At 41.6% G+C, this 19,102-nt stretch overlaps 1 protein-coding gene across 4 annotated transcripts in view; it reads left to right on the top strand.

The window, feature by feature from the left end:
* STAU1 (staufen double-stranded RNA binding protein 1) overlaps window positions 1–19,102 on the top strand; it is a 94,200-nt gene that overhangs the window by 1,471 nt on the left and 73,627 nt on the right. For 3 of the 4 annotated variants that reach the window (XM_086702434.1, XM_086702451.1, XM_086702443.1), the window contains exon 2: window positions 8,901–9,018. The gene's annotated coding sequence lies outside the window, so the exon portion shown is untranslated. Of the gene's footprint in view, window positions 1–8,900; window positions 9,019–14,034; window positions 14,125–19,102 lie in introns of those variants that run through there. The other variant, XM_086702435.1, reaches the window with a different exon arrangement.

Raw genomic sequence — 19,102 nt, 5'->3', positions numbered from 1 at the left:
GATGGGCACTTGGGTTGCTTCCACCTTTTGGCTATTGTGAATACTGCTTCAATGAACAGTGACATACAAGGGTATATTTGAGTCTCTGTTTTCATTTCTTTGGGGTATATATCTAAGAGTGAAATTGCTGGGTAATACGATAATTCTAATGTTTAGCTTTTTGAGGAACCACTAGCACCACATTGAGTGTTATTTACCTATAGATCTTGATGGAAGATCTACCTCTCATAAGCACATAGAATAAAGCTTTTTATACAGTTACATGGGCCTTTCTGGCCTCCTGAAGTTCATGCACTCATCCCAAGTGAAATCCCTGTTCCAGGCAATGGACAGCAGAGGCTTGATCTGATTCACTTTCTGTCCACTTCTATTCACTTCTGCTGCCATCATCTCATTCAAGTCACCACCTTCTCTCACCTGGATATCTGCAACAGCAGACTGGTCTCCCTGATTCTAGTCTTGCCTCTTTTCAGTCCATTCTGCACACAACAGAGAGATCTTTTACAAACCCAAATCATATTGCCTTGCTCCCCTGCTTGAACACTACATTACACTTAGAATAAAATCCTGATTCCTTTTGAGCAACATGATCTAGCTCTTGCCTAACCCATCTGCTTCTACTGTTACTTTCCCCCTTGTTTCCTGTACTCCAGCCACGTTGGCCTTCCTATTACCCGTATAAGCCAGTCTCATTCCCACTCGAGGACCTTTGTCTGACTATTCCCTCTGCCCAGAATGCTGTTCCCTTCAATCAATTCGTGACTGCCTCATTCCCATCCTCAGATTTCAGCTCAGATAGAGAGTCCAATGACCACCCTGTATACCAGCAACACCCATCTTACAGTCGTGCCCTATATCATCCTTCTTATTTCCCTCCTAGCACTTAGCACTCTTGGAGATCATTTTATTTGTTAACTTGGTGAACTTGTTTACAGTCTGTCTTATTAGATATGAGCTCCAGCAGGGTGAGGGCCTTGTCTATCTTGTTCACTGCAGTATCTGTAGTGCTTAGTATAGTGCTTAGCACATAGTAGGCACTCAGTAAATGCCAGGTGAATAAACAAGTAGATGAGTGTCCTTATGTGTTTTTGAATCATTTTTAGATGTATATCAGGTCTGTATGCCAATGTTTGCTCAACTCAACTAGACCTTATATCAGCTCTGGCTCCTTCCTCATTACCTGAGGGGGGAACCATGTCCAACTCATCCTTGTACCTTGGAGCACTACTGCAAGTTCACCATCTGTAACAAAGGACCAACATTTTAAATGTCCAATCCAGGGGTGCCTGGCTGGTTCAGTGGTAGGGCGTGAGACTCTTGATTTCAGGGTTGTGAGTTTGAACTCCATGTTGAGTATGGAGATTACTTAAAAATAAAATCTTAAAGGGGTACCTGGGGGGCTCAGTTGGTTAACTGTCCGACTCTTGGTTTTGGCTCAGGTCATGATCTCATGGTTCATGACTTCAAGCCCCACATCAGGCTCTGTGCTGACAGTGCAGAGCCTGCTTGAGATTCTCTCCTCTCTCTGCCCCTATTGCTCTCTTGCTCTCTCTCTCTCTCAAAATTATAAGTAAACTTAAAAAAATAAATAAAATATTTAAAAAATAAGTAACAATTAATTAAAAATTAACAATCCATTGCAGACTGGTACTTATGTGACATATAATGAAATTTTATATTTTATAGCAATGTCAGTTTGCTAGAAGACTTTCGAAAATCTTATTCTCAATTTCTGTACTTGTATTGTCCTGAGTAGGTAATAAACAGATTATAAATGGGCATCAGGTACAGTCCATATTTTAAGTCTTACTGTCTTAGAGCTCAGCATGACACATGGTAGATGTCAGTGTTTAGAGCATTGACTCGAATTCTTAGAAACCCAAGACAACATCACACTGGATTAAAAGCAAAGATGGACATGGACTTTGTTTACTACAAAACATCAAATAATGCCAATTGTAGAGCAGTGCTGTCCATTGGAGAACTTTCTTTCCCTCTTAATTAATTAATTAATTAATTAATTTAGAGAGTGAGAGAGAGCAGGGAAGGAGCAGAGAGAGGGAGACAGACGATCTGAAGTAGACTCAGAGGGCCCAATGCAGGGCTCAAACTCACGAACTGTGAGATCATGACCTGACCCAAGGTCAGACACTTAACCTACTGAGCCACCCAGGTTCGTTCTTTCTCTTTCTTTCCTTCCTTCCTTTCTTTCTTTCTTTCTTTCTTTCTTTCTTTCTTTCTTTCTTTCTTTCTTTCTCTCTCTCTCTCTCTCTCTTTCTCTCTTTCTTTCTTTCTGTAGGCTCCATGCCCAGCACAAAGCCCATATGAGGCTTGGACTCACTACCGTGAGATCAAGACCTGAACTGAGATCAAGAGTCAGATGCTTAACCAACTGAGCCACCAGGCACCCAGGTCCACTGGAACATTCTGCAGCAATTAAAATGTCATATCTGTCCTTCCCAATATGGCAGCCACTAGCCAAATGTGGCTGTTGAGCACATTATAATGTAGCTAGTTAAGGAATGGAATTTTCCATTTTTATTTTAATTAAGTTAAATAGCTACTTGTGGCTAGAGGCAAATACTTTTGATAGTGCATCTGTGTCAAGTTATATCTTTCTCAAATGACTTTATTTTATTTATTTAGAGAGAGTGCACAGCTGGGGAGGGACAGAGAGAGGGAGAGAGAGAATCCCAAGCAGGCTCCTCAGTGTCCACACAGAGCCTGACATGGGGCTCTAATTCATGAACCATGAGATCATGACCTGAGCTGAAATCAAGAGTCGGAGGCTTAACCAACTAAGCCACCCAGGTGCCCCTCAGGTTATATCTTTGAAAACTTAGTCTTCTGTCTCCTTTAGAATCTGATATCCAATCAATTTCCAAGATCTGTCTTATTCCACTGCCTAAATACTGGTCCAGTGAGACCTTCCCCCATTCTCCAGTTCAATGGATGACAACACCATTCAAGAAGTCTTACATACTTGATTTCTCCCTCTCCTTCAATATTCTCTCCAACCTCCCGTATCTTCATATCCTCTCAGTATTAATTCATCTTACAGCTCCCTTTACTTCTCCCCATCTCTACCATCGCCATTATCTCACCTGGATAGTAACCTCATAACCAACTTCCCTGCATCCAGTCTGGTTCACCATTCCCATCCCCACTGCTCTGCTGAAAATCCTTGAGTGACTTCCATTGTTTTTTAGGATAAAACAAACGTCCTCCTCTGGTGCCTATAAGCCCTTCTTTGGTCTAGCCCCATTCCCACTCCCAACCAACCCTTAAGTAGGTCAAATCTCCTCCTCCTCCTCCTCCTCCTCCTCCTCCTCCTCCTCCTCCTCCTTCTTTAATTGCACTGTCATGATCAGTGCAATTCTTTGGAGCATCAGACACAAGTTCAACTTTACTTTCATTTGTAGTGAGCTGATTTTTTATCTCTCCCACTAGATTATCAGCTCCACGAAGACCAAGAGTGGGTCTGTTTTTGCTCAACATTTTATTCTACCACCTAGCAAGATGATAACATTTGTTACCAAGGCAGGTTAGCAGAGTGACTGAGTTCACAGCTTGTGACACTAGCTCTCTAGGTTCAAATCCTGGCTCCACCTCTTATTAGCTGTGACTTTGGGAAGTTATCTTCTCTGTGTATCAGTTTTCTCGTCTGTAAAATGGCAAGAGAATAACACCTACTTTTTTTTTAAGTTTTATTATTTATTTATTTTGAGAGAGAGAGAGAGAGAGTGCAATTGGGGGAAGGGGCAGAAAGAAAAGGAAAGAGAGAATCGCAAGCAGGCTCTGCACCAGCAGTGCTGGACCCACTGCAGGGCTCAAACTCACGAACTGTGTGATCATGACCTGAGCAGAAACCAAGAGTCGGACACTCAACCAACTGTTATTTGGTGCCCCAAATAACACCTCCCTCTTAAGAGTTAAATTTTTTTTAAATTTATTTTAGAGAGAGAGAGAGCAGTGGGAGAGATGGGTAGAAGGAGAGAGAGAGAGCATCCCAGGCAGGCTCCATGCTCAGCATGGACCCTGATTCTGGGCTTGATCCCACAACCTAGGGATCATGAGCGGAGCTGAAATCAAGAATCAGACGCTTACCCAACTGAGCCACCCAAGCACCCCGCCTCTTAAGAGCTTTGGATTACATGATTTAAAACAGCACTTGGCCTTTGGAAGCACTTAATGTCAATTACTATTAAATGAATGCTTTCCAAAAGTTTGCGTTATACCACTTGGCTTTTATGAAAGACCTGTGTTAGTGCTGTGCTGTGCTGTGCTGACTGAAAGAAAGCAGAAGAGGATGTTCGCTTAAAAAAAAAAAAAAGCAAAGCAAAGGCAAAAAGCAAAAATAGCTTTGCTGTTACTGAAGCAGTGCCACAGCCTGAGTGGCCCCACCAAGCCCCTTCCCTGGGAACTACACTCGGCATCTTAGCATCAAACCACTATAGCTTTGTGATTTTTTTTTTTTTTAATTTTGAGAGCGAGAGAGAGAGCCAGCACATGTGCATGTGCATGTGAACAGGAGAGGGGCAAGAGGGAGAGAGAGCATCTTAAGTAGGCTCCATGCTTAGCACACAGCCGGACATGGGGCTCTATCCTGTGACCCTGGGATCATGTCCCTGTGATCATAACCTGAACCTAAATCAAGAATCAGACACTCAGCTGACTGATCCACCCAAGCGTCCCAAACCACCATAGCTTTGAAATGTGTCTGTGAGCATCCGTACTTTTATCTCAATTTATTTTGTGCATCTGTTACCAAGATGTGTCCTAAAGTATCAGAAAAGCCTAAGAGGTTGTTTTTGGGGGTCTGGACCACTCACAAAAATCCATATAAATTAACAGTAATTGCTCCTTCACTTTAAGATAGTTCAGCTTACGGTAGGAATGCTCTACTTTCGAATAGCGGGGGAAACCTGTACATGGACTTTGCTATCAGCCTCCCTGTTAGGATCCGCCAGTAGGGGGCGCATGGGGGGAGACGAGGGCTGGAGGAGGTAGAAAGGACCTGCTCTATTTGCCTCCTGTTCCTGCGAGTGTCACTCCAACAGCTCCTCTTCGCCCTAGAATGGCCGATCATTCCAGTTTCCAGTAGATTCTAGTTTGCAGTTTTTTACTGTTCTTTTTAACACTCACAGAAACCAGTTTCAGTGTACCCGCTCAGAGCACCAGCAAAGCTGAGCCGTGATGCCTCCTCCACGGGGACTTTGGATCCCAGCCCCGTGAGAACTTTCTCTGGGTTCAGAGACACCGGCCGCTTAGTGCTTCTCTGCTGCAAAGGTCCCGCTTCTCGAAACTTGTTAGTGTTGGTGTTTCCAGCCTCTTCCCTTTGTCCCCCCAGCTCATGGCTGTTCCTTGCAATTACTACTTCCATAATACTTAGTGTTCCTTCTTGCCTTTTATGTTGCTAACACCTGGTATGTTACTCTTTAAATACGTTCACAAACTCTTTGATTTCCTACCTTCAAGAGGGAGAGCTGAATCCCCTCCCTTGAGTGTAGGCTGTACTCAGTGATTTTCTTCTAAAGAACAGAATGTGGTGACGATGTTGAAGTTTATAAAAAATTTAGTGGCTATACTTAGTGATTTCTTAAATACCTGCTCTGGGAGAAATTAGCTGCTGTGAGTTGAGGACACCAGCAGCCTATACAAAGGCCCACATAATGAGTAATTGAGACCTCCTGCTAACAGCCAGTAAGAAACTGAGGCCTCTGTCTTGTGAGGAAGATATCCTGAAAATAGATCATCCAGCCCCGGTCAGGCCTTCACATGACTGTAGCCCCTGCTGATATTGTGACCACAACTTCCTGGGAGACCCTGAGCCACAACCCTGTAGCTGCACCAATTTCTGAAATCCTCACCTGTATAAACTGCAAGGTACCAGATGCTTATTTTTTATTATTATTTTTTTTTATTTTAGAAAGAGTGCATGAGAGTGTGCACAAGCAGACGAGCAGCATGCAAGCACGTGAGCAGAGGAGGGGAAGGTGTTTTTTTTTTCAGATTTCACATACAAGTGAGATCATATGATATTTTCTTTCTCTGACTTATTTCACTTAGCATAATGCCCTCAAGGTCCATCCATGTTGTTGCAAATGGCAAAATTTCCTTTAACGTGGCTGAATAATATTCCATTGTGTATATACACCACATTTTCTTTTCTTTATTTAAGTTTTCTTTTATACCACATTTTTTTATCCATTTATACATTGGTGGACACTTAGATTGATTCTGTGTGTTGGCTATTGTTAACAATGCTGCTATGAATATGGGGGAACAGATATCTTTTCAAGTTAGCATTTTCATTTCCTTTGGATAAATACCCAGAAGTGGAATTGCTGAATCATATGGTAGTTCTTTTCATTTTTTGAGGAACTTCCACACTGTTTTCCACAGCAGCTGCACCAATTTACATTCCCACCAACAGTGCATGAGAGTTCCCTTTTCTCCACACCCTCCCCAATGTTTGTTATTTCTTGTCTTTTTGATTAAAGTCATTCTAAGAGGTGTGAGGTGATATCTCATTGTGGTTTTTATTTGCATTTCCCTGATGATTAGTGATGTTGACTGCCATTTCATGTATCTGTTGGCTATCTGTATGTTTCTTCGGAAAAATATCTATCCAGATCCTCTGCCCGTTTTTAAATCAGGCTGTTTGTGGGGGTTTTGTTTTTGTTTTTGTTTTTTGCTATTGAGTTATATGAATTCTTTTTTGTTTTTTTATTTTTTTTTTCAACGTTTTTTATTTATTTTTGGGACAGAGAGAGACAGAGCATAAACGGGGGAGGGGCAGAGACAGAGGGAGACACAGAATCGGAAACAGGCTCCAGGCTCTGAGCCGTCAGCCCAGAGCCTGACGCGGGGCTCGAACCCACAGACCGTGAGATCGTGACCTGGCTGAAGTCGGACGCTTAACCGACTGCGCCACCCAGGCGCCCCGAGTTATGTGAATTCTTTATGTATTTTGGATATTAACTCCTTATCAGATATATAATTTGAAAATATTTTCTCCCATTCAGTAGGTGGCCATTTCATTTTGTCAGTGGTTTCCCCTGCTGGGCAGAAGCTTTTTTTTTTTTTTTTCTAAGTTTTTGTTTATTTACTTTGAGACAGACAAGTGGGGGTGGGGGCAGAGAGTGAGGAGAACAGAGGATTCAAAGTGGGCTCTGTGCTGACAGCAGGGAGCCCAATGTGGGGCTCAAACTCATAAACCGTGAGACCATGACCTGAGCCGAAGTCAGACACTTAACTGACTAAAGCACCCAGGTGCCCCTGGACAGAAGCTTTTTAGATTGGTGTAGTCCCACTTTTTTTTTTTTTTTTTTTGCCTTTGTTGCCTTTACTTTTAGCGTCAAATCCAAAAAATCATCACCAAGACCAATGTCAAGGACCTTACTGGTTATTTTCTTTTAGGAGTTTTATGGTTTCAGGCCTTAACCATTCAAGTCTTTAATTCATTGTGAGTTAATTTTTGTGTATGGCATGAGATAGTGGTCCAGTTTCATTTTTTTGTATGTGGTTGTCCTGTTTTCCCAACATTATTTATTGAAGAGACTGTTGATTCCCCATTGTATATCCTTGGCTCCTTTGCTGTACATTAATTGATCACATACATCTGGATTTATCTCTGGGCTTTCTGTTCCATTGAGCTATGTGTCTGTTTTTATGCCACACCATACTTTGTAACATAGTTTAAAATCAGGAAGCATGATGCCTCCAACTTTGTTCTTTCTCAATATTGCTGTGGTTATTTGGAGCCTTGAATAATATTTTTTTAATGTTTATTTTTGATAGAGAGAGAGACAGAATATGAGCAGGAACAGGGCACAGAGAGGGAGGGAGACACAATCCCAAGCAGGCTCCAGGCTCTGAGCTGTCAGCACAGAGCCCAACGCGGGGCTTGAACCCACAGACTGCGAGATCATGACCTGAGCTGAAGTCGGACGCTTAACCGGCTGAGCCACCCAGGCACCCCAAATAATTCTTTACATTAAATTTTTTCTGTTAAAATAACTACTATAGTTTCTGTCTCATAACTGAACTTTGACATACAAGCCAAAAGTAATCCAGACAAGTACACGCAATCATATGTACATCAAAGCACTGTTTCTAGTGAAAAATTTGTAAATGATCCAAATGTGTATCAGCAAAGAAATCATTCAGGGGCACCTGGGTGGCTCAGTTGGTTAAGTGTCTCTCTCTCTTTTTTTTTTTTTAATGTTTATTTATTTCTGAGAGAGAGAGAGAGAGAGACAGAGTACAAGCAGGGGAGGGGCAGAGAGAGAGGGAGACACGGAATCCAAAGCAGGCTCCAGGCTCTGAGCTGTCAGCACAGAGCCTAACACGAGGCTCGAACTCACAAACCTCGAGATCATGACCTGAGCTGAAGTCAGACACTTAGCTGACTGAGCCACTCAGGCGCCCCAAGTGCCTAACTGTTAATCTCAGCTCAGGTCTTGATCTCAGGGTCATGAGTTCAAGCCCACATTGGGCTCTATGCTGGATGCAGAGCATACAAGAAAGAAAGAAAGAAAGAGAGAAAGAGAGAGAGAGAGAGAGAGGGAGGGAGGGAGGGAGGGAGGGAGGGAGGGAGAAAGAAAAGAAAGAAAGAAAAAAAGGAAGAAAGGAGGGAGGGAGGGAGGAAGGAAGAAAGAAAGAGAAAGGAAGGAAGGAAGAGGAAGGGAGGGAGGGAGGGAGGGAGGGAGGGAGGGAGGAAGAAAGACAGAAAGAAAGAAAAAGAAAAAAAAACAGAAGAAATAGTTCACTCAATTGTGTCACATTCCTACAATGGAAAACTGTAGCCATTAAAATGTATGTAGCTTCATGTATGCTGACAAAGAATTATCTAAAATATCTTAAGAAATCAGATTATAAATGCTTTTTTATTTTAGACTTTTTAAAAAGTAATCTCTACACCCAACATGGGGCTCAAACCTACAACCTCAAGATCAAGAGCTGCATGCTCTGCTGACTGAGCCAACCAGGCACCCCAAGAAAGCATCACATATGGTAAGATGGAATCTGATGGGTGAACTATTAAGAAAATAATCAGATTTTGTGCTTTTTGCTGCTGTGGACTTACCAACTGAAAGAAGGGGAAGCTAAACTTCAGGCCCATCAAGGAAGGTGAAATTGAAGAGACCAGAGGTGAAAGCAATAGAGGTATTTGTCATCAAGGTTATGAGAAGAAGGTTTTGAGAAGAGTGCTTCTGTGGAGATACAGATTCCTTAACACAGGAAAGGGGTATAGGCTATTTAAGTTGAATACAAACAACTAAATCCCAGAGAGTTCTTTATGGGGCAGTGTGATGGTTAATTTCATGTCAACTTGACTGGACCATAAGATGCCCAGATATTTGGTCAAACATTATCTTGGGTGTTTCTCTAAGTGTGTTTTTGGATGAGATTAACATTTAGGGGCGCCTGAGTGGCTCAGTCAGTTGAGCATCTGACTCCTGATTTCAGCTCAGGCCATGATATCAAGGTTTATGGGATCGAGCCCCACCTCGGGTTCTGCACTGGCAGTGTGGAGCCTACTTGGGATTCTCTCTCTCCCTTTCTCTCTGACTCTCCCCCACTCATGCTTTCTCTCTTTCTCTCTCTCTCTCAAAATAAATAAATAAGCATTAAAAAAAATTTTTTTAAATAAAAGAGAGAGATTAACATTTAAATCATTAGGCTGCGTAAAAGATTGACCTCCATAAGGTGAGAGAGCCTCATCCAAGCAGTCGAAGGCCTGATTAGAATAAAAGAGTGACTCTTCACTGAGTAAGAAAGTATTCTTCCTGTCTGATGGCCTTTTTAGAACTGGAATCAACACTTCCTGATTCTACGGCAACTCCCAACCTTCAGACTTGAACTGGGACATTGGCTCTACAAATTTTGGATTTGCTCGCTCCATAATTGCATGAGCCAATTCCATACAATCTCTCTCTCTCTCTCTCCCTCCCTCCCTCCCTCCCTCTGTCTCTTTCTCTATGTCCGTATCTACATAGATATCTCCCTATATAGCTATAGATATCTCTAGAGGAATGAGATAGGTTGATAATCTCCAGACCTGAAGGTTATATCCAGAAACAATGGCCAAATCACTCCACAGATCTCCTTTGTTCAAGACACTACTGCTGCTTCTAGACATTGTGATTTATCCTCTGCCCATAAGACCAGAGGCCACTGCAGCCTCTGAAGCTGAGAGTTTCTCCTGCCATGCTGGCTAGAGTGGATTCCAACCGTGGCTCTCTGCTTCCTATTGAAGACTGGCACTGATGCTTCTGGTTGGCAGAGTCTAGGTCATGGACTAGTTAGGTCACTCTAGCTGCAGAGACCCTGAGAAAGTCATTATCTAGTCTCAGTCTTAGAGAAGCATGAATTGATAAGATGGGATGTTCCCCAACACTGGAAGGGGAAGGAGTCCAAGGATGTTGAGCAGCCATTATTATAACAAATATTCATGGCAGCTAGCCTGGAAGGGCAGAAGGTGTTGAATTTCTGAATAGTTAAGACCTACACCTCTCACTCCTGTAGCACCCTGGGAAGCAGCAAGTCTCTTGAGAGTAGTCCATGCTTGGACAGACTTGGTGCAAAGGAAATGGTTGCTAAGAGGAGTGCCATCTAACTCTAATAGGACATGGTTTTGGACTCAGTCTCTGAGCAAATCAGCAGTGATCATTGAGCAGAAAACTAAAGGGCCTATCCCAATTTTCTTTATTCCTTTTTTTTTTTTAATGTTTATTAATTTTTCAGAGAGAGAGCATGAGCATGGAAAGGGCAGAGGGAGAGGGGAACAGAGGATCCAAAGCAGGCTCTGAGCTGACAGCAGTGAGCCGGAGGCAGGGCTCCAACTCACGAACTGTAAGATCATGACCTAAGCTGAAGTCGGACCCTTAATTGACTGAGTGACCCAGGTGCCTCCCCAATTTTATTGTATTATGGGAAGCTGGGTTCTTATTATTTTGTTTTGTTTAGGTGATTCCAAGAGATGGGAAAGAGCCCCCCAAAAGAGTTGACATTAGATTTACTGCCAAACTTGGTGAATGTATACTGAATCAAAGAAATTCAAAGTTGATTTCTCTTGATAAAAGGGCAGATAGGGTGACCCAGACTCCTTCTATCCTCTTGGTCCACATCATCATCACATGGCTTCTACTACACTGTCCAAAATGGCTGCTGAAACTCCAGCCATCAGGCCTCATTCCAGCAAACATGAAGGAAGGGGCAGGGAAAGAAGAACTCATATTCTCTCCTTAATCACACTTCCTGGAAGTCATACAGACAACTTCTGCTTCCATCTCATGGCCAGGACCTACTCTGTGGGCAAAGATGCTGGCAAATATAGATTTTATTCTGAGCAGCTATAGACCCAACTAAACATCTAGAGTTTTACTGCTAAGGAAAAGTGGATAACAGCTATTGAGAAAATAGGAAATTTCTGTTACAGTCAAGAGGCACACAACACTAAAATGTTAGCCACAATTATATCTGGAAGGTGAAATTATAGATGATTTTTAGTTGCTTCTTTTAATTTTCCCTAATGTGTGCTTTTTTTTAACTTTATTTATTTATTTTGAGAGAGAGTGGGGGAGGGGCTGGGAGAGAGGAAGGGAGAGAGACTTCCAAGCAGGCTCCGTACTGTCAGCACAGAGCCCAAAGAGGGGCTCAAACTGAACTCACAAACCGTGAGATCACCACCTGAGATGGATTGAGCACCCAGGCGCTCCTCCCTAATACTTGATTTAAAAAAAATTTTTTTTAACATTTATTCATTTTTGAGAGTGAGAGAGACAGAGCATGAGCGGGGGAGGGGCAGAGAAAGAGGGAGACACAGAATCCGAAGCAGGCTCCAGGCTTTGCCAGACATGGCCTCAAACTCAGGAACCACAAGATCATGACCTGAGCCGAAGTTGGACGCTTAATCGACTGAGCCACCCAGGCGCCCCATCTAATACTTGATTTTTAAAAACACTAACCATATATTTAAAACTAATCAGAGGGGAAAGGGGTGCCTGGGTGGCTCAGTCGGTTAAGCACCTGACTTCGGCTCAGGTCATGATCTCACAGTTTGTGAGTTCAAACCCTGCATCAGGCCCTGTGCGGACAGCTCAGAGCCTGGAGCCTGCTTCTGATTCTGTGTCTTCCTCTCTCTCTGCCCCTCTCCCGCTCATGCTCTGTCTCTGTCTCTCTCTCAAAAATAAATAAGCATTTAAAAAACTAATCAGAGAGTAAAAAAGTATTGCCACTCTTTCCAATCTGAAGGGAAAAATACAATATGAATAAAATAAATGATAAAATGATGTATCAGATCTAAGGCAATTTCTAAAGAAACACCTGTGTTCGCAGGAGGGCTAGTACAATGTTCCCAAGGAAATAAAACTTCTCTGAAAATGCAGCTCCCTTTAGCAACCCAATCATGATTCTTTCCACCTACAGATAAGATCTTGTCCTTCCCAGCATGCCGCAAGGATCTGTTTGGACTTGTCATGGCACAAAGTATGTTTAGCATTGACTTACACCCTGGTACCACGTGACTACATTCCGTGAGTGTTGAGCATCTCCCTGGATCATGAATGCTGCTCCAAGGGTTGCAGCTTTGTTATTAGATGGTGCCAAATCCAGGCTGTCTTTACATCTTAATTCCCCTGTGTGATTTGCAAATGATAAGATCCGGGTAGATGTAGAAACCTTGACAACCTTGCCCAAGAATGAGCAAGACACATGTGAGATGCTTGGTGGTCAAAGATGTCAAGAGCTTTGGAGATTTGCTGCACTTGTCTAAAATACATATTTTTAAAAATGTTTATTTATTTTGAGAGAGAGAGAGAGAGAAAGGGCAAGGCATGTAAGCAGGGGAGAGGCAGAGAGAGAGAGGGAGAGAGAGATTCCCAACATGGGGCTCAATCCCACGACTGGCTGCAGGATCATGACCCGAGCCAATATCAAGAGTCAGACATATGCAACTGAGTGAGGCAATTTCATCTAATTCCTTATCTCTTCTCCAAACCTGAGTCTAAGAAGCTCAGGCTGGAAAAAAAGACTTATTTTCCTTCTGGGAGGGAGGCGCCTGATATCAACACCAGAACTTGAGCTGTGTTTAGGAGAACTCAGTCTTCCCATCCAATTCAGCACAGAGTTTCTAACTGACTTTATCCTCAGGGAGTCAAGATGGATGTTAATAATTAATATTGAGCAATATTCTACTACCAAACAGTGGCACCGACTTAAGGTCAGCTTACTAACATAATATCTTCATATGTTCTGGAACAAAAACAGACACTGGGGATAATTCCATCTCGTTCCCTCCGCCGTGTTCAGGGTTAACCATTCTCATGAATTTGAACCTTCATGTAACCTTCCTGTTGGTGCTATTATATCTCCATTTTACAGGTAGAGAAAATAAGGCACAGGGAGATAAAGGAATTTGCCCAAGGTCACACCTTTACTAGGTAATAGAACCAATACAGACAGGTGATAAGTGAGATGAAGGAAAGACTGCAGGTTGGTAAGAGGGAGTGGGACATGTGGTCAGGACAGTCAGCTGTGGAGAGGTGACCATGTTCCAAAGCTGAGAACCAAAGATGGGGCAAGAGGCACTCAGCGAGATTTCTAGGAAGAAAGAATAGGTGCACAGGCTCCAAAGTGGGAACAGATTTGGACAAAATGGCTGCCACGCTAGCTGCTACCTTGGACCAGGAGGGTGAGGATAGCAGACCAGTAGGTAGAAGGAGCACGCATTACTAAGGTCTTTATGGAACAAAAATCTCATATAGGTCTTGAACTACCAACCTAGACTTCAGTTATGAATGAAGCCAAATGATCTTCTGTGTTGTTTAAACCCTGTTTTGTTTTGTTGTCACATGCAACCACATCTAATCCTAATTGATTCATCGTCCCTTCTATGCATTCAAATAAAATGTATGCATCTGTACAAATTCACTGTATTGATTTTATTATGCCTGCCTCATTTTTGTTTCTACCCTATAATGTCTTCATCTTTTTTTTTTTCTTTTTTTAAGTAGGCTTCACAGCCAGTGCCGAGCCCAATGCAGGACTTGAACTCACGACCCTGAGATCAAGACCTGTGCTGAGATCAAGAGCTGGACGGTTAACTGAGCCACCCAGGTGCTCCTGTCTTAATCTTTCTTAAAACAAGTTATAGTCATGGTGCAATTTTGCTTTTGGCTGTGGTCTTAATTAGAAATCATTTTATTGTAAGAAACAGTTGACTGTTGAAATCAGATTAGAGGCATCAGGTGTGGGGCACCTGGCTGTTCTGTTGGTGGAACGTGCAACTCTTAATCTCAGGGTTGTGAGTTCGAGCCCCAAGATGCATATAGAGATTACTTAAAAATAAAATTTAGGGGCGCCTGGGTGGCGCGGTCGGTTAAGGGTCCGACTTCAACCAGGTCACGATCTCACGGTCCGTGAGTTCGAGCCCCGCGTCAGGCTCTGGGCTGATGGCTCGGAGCCTGGAGCCTGTTTCCGATTCTGTGTCTCCCTCTCTCTCTGCCCCTCCCCCGTTCATGCTCTGTCTCTGTCTGTCCCATAAATAAATAAAAACGTTGAAAAAAAAAAAATTTAAAAAAAAAAAAAAAATTTAGAAAGAAAGAAAGAAAGAAAGAAAGAACAAAAGAAAGAAAGAAAAGGCATCAGATGTCTCAAGGAAATATTAACAATATAAGCCTTCTTGAGCACTTATGTTTTTTTAAATATATTTTTAATTTTTTTAATGTTTGTTTATTTTTGAAGAGAGAGAGAGAGAGAGAGGGCGAGCGTGAGCAGGGAAGGGGCAGAGAAAGAGGAGACACAGAATCTAAAGCAGGCTCCAGGCTCTGAGCTGTCAGCACAGAGCCCAATGTGGGGCTTGAACTCCCAAGTTGTGAGATCATGACCTGAGCTGAAGTCAGATGCTTAACCAACTGAGCCACCCAGGCGCCCTTTGAGCACTTATGTTTTAAACATTATTCTATGATTTATGCACATTGACTGATTTAATTCTCACAATAGCCTTATGAAGTACATCAATACCCTAATTTTTGTAAGTTTTATTGAGATACAATTCATATACCATGTTTCCCAGCCACTTAAAGCAACATCACCAAAATCAATTTTAGAACATTTTCATCAAATGAAAGCCCAAGAAAAGCCCCATAACTCTAACTATCATCCCCAATTTTCACACACACACACACACACACACACACACACACACACACACACACACACACTCAGCCCTAGGCAACCATGAATCTACTTTTTGTCTCCATGTATTTGCCTGTTCTAGAAAATTTATGTAAATGGAATTATACAACATGTGACTAGTTTCTCGTAACATGTTTTCCAGGAGCATCCATGTTATAGCATGCACAGTACTCCATTCTTTTATATGTGGCTACATAATATTCCATTATATGGATATGCCACATTTTGTTCATTTATCAGATGATGGGCATTCAGGTTGTTTCCTTTTTTTTTTTTTTTTTTTTGGCTATTATGAATGATGTTGCTATGAACATACATGAACCCATTTGGGGGAAGACATATTTATTTAAATTTCTTGGGTACTACAAGTGAAATTATTGGGTCATATGTTTTATTTTTTATATTTTTTAATTTTTTGATGTTTATTTATTTCTGAGACAGAGCATGAGTGGGGGAGGGGCAGAGTGAGAGGGAGACACAGAATCCGAAGCAGGCTCCAGGCTCTGAGCTGTCAGCACAGAGCCTGACGTGGGGCTCGAACTCACAAACCGCAAGATCATGACCTGAGCTGAAGTCAGTTGCTCAACTGACTGAACCACCCAGGCGCCCCTTGGCTCATATGTTTTAACTCTATGTTTAAATTTGGGAGGCACTGCCAAACTCGTCAAAACAACATCAGGAGCATCAGACTGGGAAGTCTGCTTATTATAATTACTCATAGGCCCAGGCTTCACCTCAATGTGAAATTTGATCATTACTGAAGCAGCAAGAAGGGGATTATGGCAACAAGTGAACTGCTTCTTAGATCCTTTGCCCAGAAATGACACATTTCCCTTCTGTTCACCTTTCATTGGTCAAATTAAGTCATATAGCCATACCCAGTGTCAAGGGGGGCAGGAAAGTACCGTCTTACCTAACATGCAGAGAGGGGAAAGAACTAGAAACATTTATAGAAGGATCCTATCACTGCAGTGAAGACTTAGGGAAGGCCCTTATGATGGGGATGACGTCTACTCTGAAACCTGAAAGATCAGAAAGAGCCTGTTTGAGTTTATCAGGGCAAAGCGATACTCAACAACACCAGTCAGTAAGGAAATGTAATGTAATTAAATATAAATAAATAAAATAATGTAAATTAAATAAATAAATAAAATAAAAATAATGTAAATAAAAACCACGAGGAACTATCACTTCACACCCACTAAGATGGCTCCACAATTGACCCTGAACAACACAGGTTTGAACTGCATGAGTCCACTTATACATGGATTTTTTTCCCACAAATACAGTAGAGTACCACATATGTATTTTCTCTTTATTCTTTATTTTTTTTAAATTTTTTGTTTATGTTTATTTATTTTTGAGAGATAGAGAAAGACAGAGCATGAGCAGGGGAGGAGCAGGGAGAAAGGGAGACACAGAATCCGAAGCAGGCTCCAGGCTCTGAGCTATCAGCACATAGCCTGATGCGGGGCTCGAACCCATGAACCATGAGATCATGACCTGAGCCGAAGTTGGAAGTTCAACTGAATGAGCCACCCTCTTCTTCTTTTTTTAAGCATAAGCTCTACACCCAACGTGGGGCTTGAACTTGCGACCCTGAGATCAAGAGTCCCATGCTTTACCAACTGAGTTAGCCAGGAGCCCCTGTTTTCTCTTTCTTATGATTTTCTTAATAACATTTTCTTTTCTCCAGTTTACTTTATTGTAAGAATGCAGTGTATATATAACATACAGAATATGTATTAAGTAACTATGTTGTCAGTAAGGCTTCCAGTCAATAGTAGGCTATGAGTAGTTATGCTTTGGTGGAGCCAAAAATTATGTGCAGATTTTCAACTGTGTGTGTGGGGTCACTGTCCCTAATGTTCAAGGGTCAGCTATAATAAAAAAAATAGATAATAACAACTGTTGGCAAGAGTGCAGAGAAATTGAAACCTTCATGTGCTGTTGGTGGGAATGTGAAATGGTGCAGCCACTTTGGAAAACAGTTTGGTGTTTCCTCAAAAAGTTAAACATAGAGTTACCATATGACCCCCAAATTCCACCTCTAGGTATATGCCCAAGAGAATTAAAAACATATAGCCACACAAAAACTTGTACCTGAATGTTCATAGTTGCATTACTCATGATAGCCCAAAATAGAAACAACACAAGTGTCTATCATTTGATAAATGAAAAAACAAAATGTGTTGTATGTATACTATATACTATACATTTTAATTTATTTTTTAAAGGCATCTCTACATCCAATGTGGGTCTTGAACTCACAATGCTGAGATCAAGAGTCGCACACTCCATCAACTGAAACAGCCAGGTGCCCCATTATATATGTGTTACTTATACAGGAATATTAATTGCCAGTTAAAAAAAAATAAAGTACTTGGGAATGCAGGCTGCTGCAGCCACTCTGGAAAACATTATGGAGGTTCTCAAAAAACTAAAAATACAACTACCCTACGACCCAGCAATTGCACTACTAGGTATTTATCCAAGAGATACAAGTGTGCTGTTTCGAAGGGACACATGCACCCCCATGTTTATAGCAGTACTATCAACAATAGCCAAAGTATGGAAAGAGCCCAAATGTCCATTGATGGATGAATGGATAAAGAAGATGTGGTATATATATACAATGGAGTATTACTCGGCAATCAAAAAGAGTGAAATCTTGCCATCTGCAACTACATGGATGGAACTGGAGGGTATTATGCTAAGTGAAATTAGTCAGTCAGAGAAAGACAAAAATCATATGACTTCCCTCATATGAGGACTTTAAGAGACAAAACAGATGAACATAAGGGAAGGGACACAAAAATAATATAAAAACAGGGAGGGGGCAAAACAGAAGAGACTCAAAAATATGGAGAACAGAGGGTTACTGGAGGGGTTGTGGGAGGGGCGATGGGCTAAATTGGTAAGGGACACTAAGGAATCTACTCCTGAAATCATTGTTGCACTATATGCTAACTAATTTAGATATAAATTTAAAAAAATAAAAAATAAAACAACTTATAAAAAAAATAAAGTACTGACACACACCACAATATGGATGGACCTGGAAAACTTTATGCTAAGTGAAAGAAGCCAGCCATGTATTTTATGATTCTATTTGTATAAAAGGGCCAGCATAGGCAAATGCCCAGAGACAGAAAGCAAATTAGTGGTTGTCAGTGGCTAGGGAGAGGAAAGAATGGATGTTAATGCATTTGTTTTCGGGATGATGAAATTGTTCTAGAATTAGATAGTGGTGATGGTCATACAACTTTAAGAATATACTAAAACCTGCTAAATTGTATACTGTATTTTTTTAAGTTTATTTGTTTATTTATTTAGAGAGAGAAAGAAAGAGGAAAAGTTGGGAGGGGCAGAGAGAAAGGGAGAGAGAGAATCCCAAGGAGGCTCTGTGTTGTCAATGTAGATCCCAACACAGGGCTCCATCCCACACTGTGAGATCATGACCTGAGCCGAGATCAAGAGTCGGACGTTCAACCAGCTGAGCCACCAGGGCACCCTTGAATTGTACACTTTAAAAGGGTGAATTTTTTTTTAAAGGAGCGAATTTTATGGTAGGTGAATTGCATCCCAATTAAAGATAGATAGATAGATAGAGAGATAGATAGATAGAGTAATAAATTATAACCCACTGAATAAGAGAAAAATAAAGAAATTGAAAGTGTGATAGGAATAGGACATTTACCTAGTTTCAAAGTACCTTTTTACAAAATACCTAATAAGTAAAAGGAAAAAGAGTAAGTATACAGATGTGAAGACTGGCAGACGTTACCTTAATCAAATGAGCAAAGCGAACACCATTAGCAAAGGGACAGATCACAATCATGTGCCACCTGACTGGATGTAATGAGAACACAGCATCGTTGGTGTTTGATTTTTTTGC

The sequence above is a fragment of the Puma concolor genome, chromosome A3 (genome assembly GCF_028749965.1).
Source record: "Puma concolor isolate L17-30 chromosome A3, mPumCon1.1.hap2, whole genome shotgun sequence".
NCBI lineage: Eukaryota > Metazoa > Chordata > Mammalia > Carnivora > Felidae > Puma > Puma concolor.
Note: the sequence above shows the minus strand (reverse complement) of the source record. Positions and strands in the feature narration are given on the sequence as shown.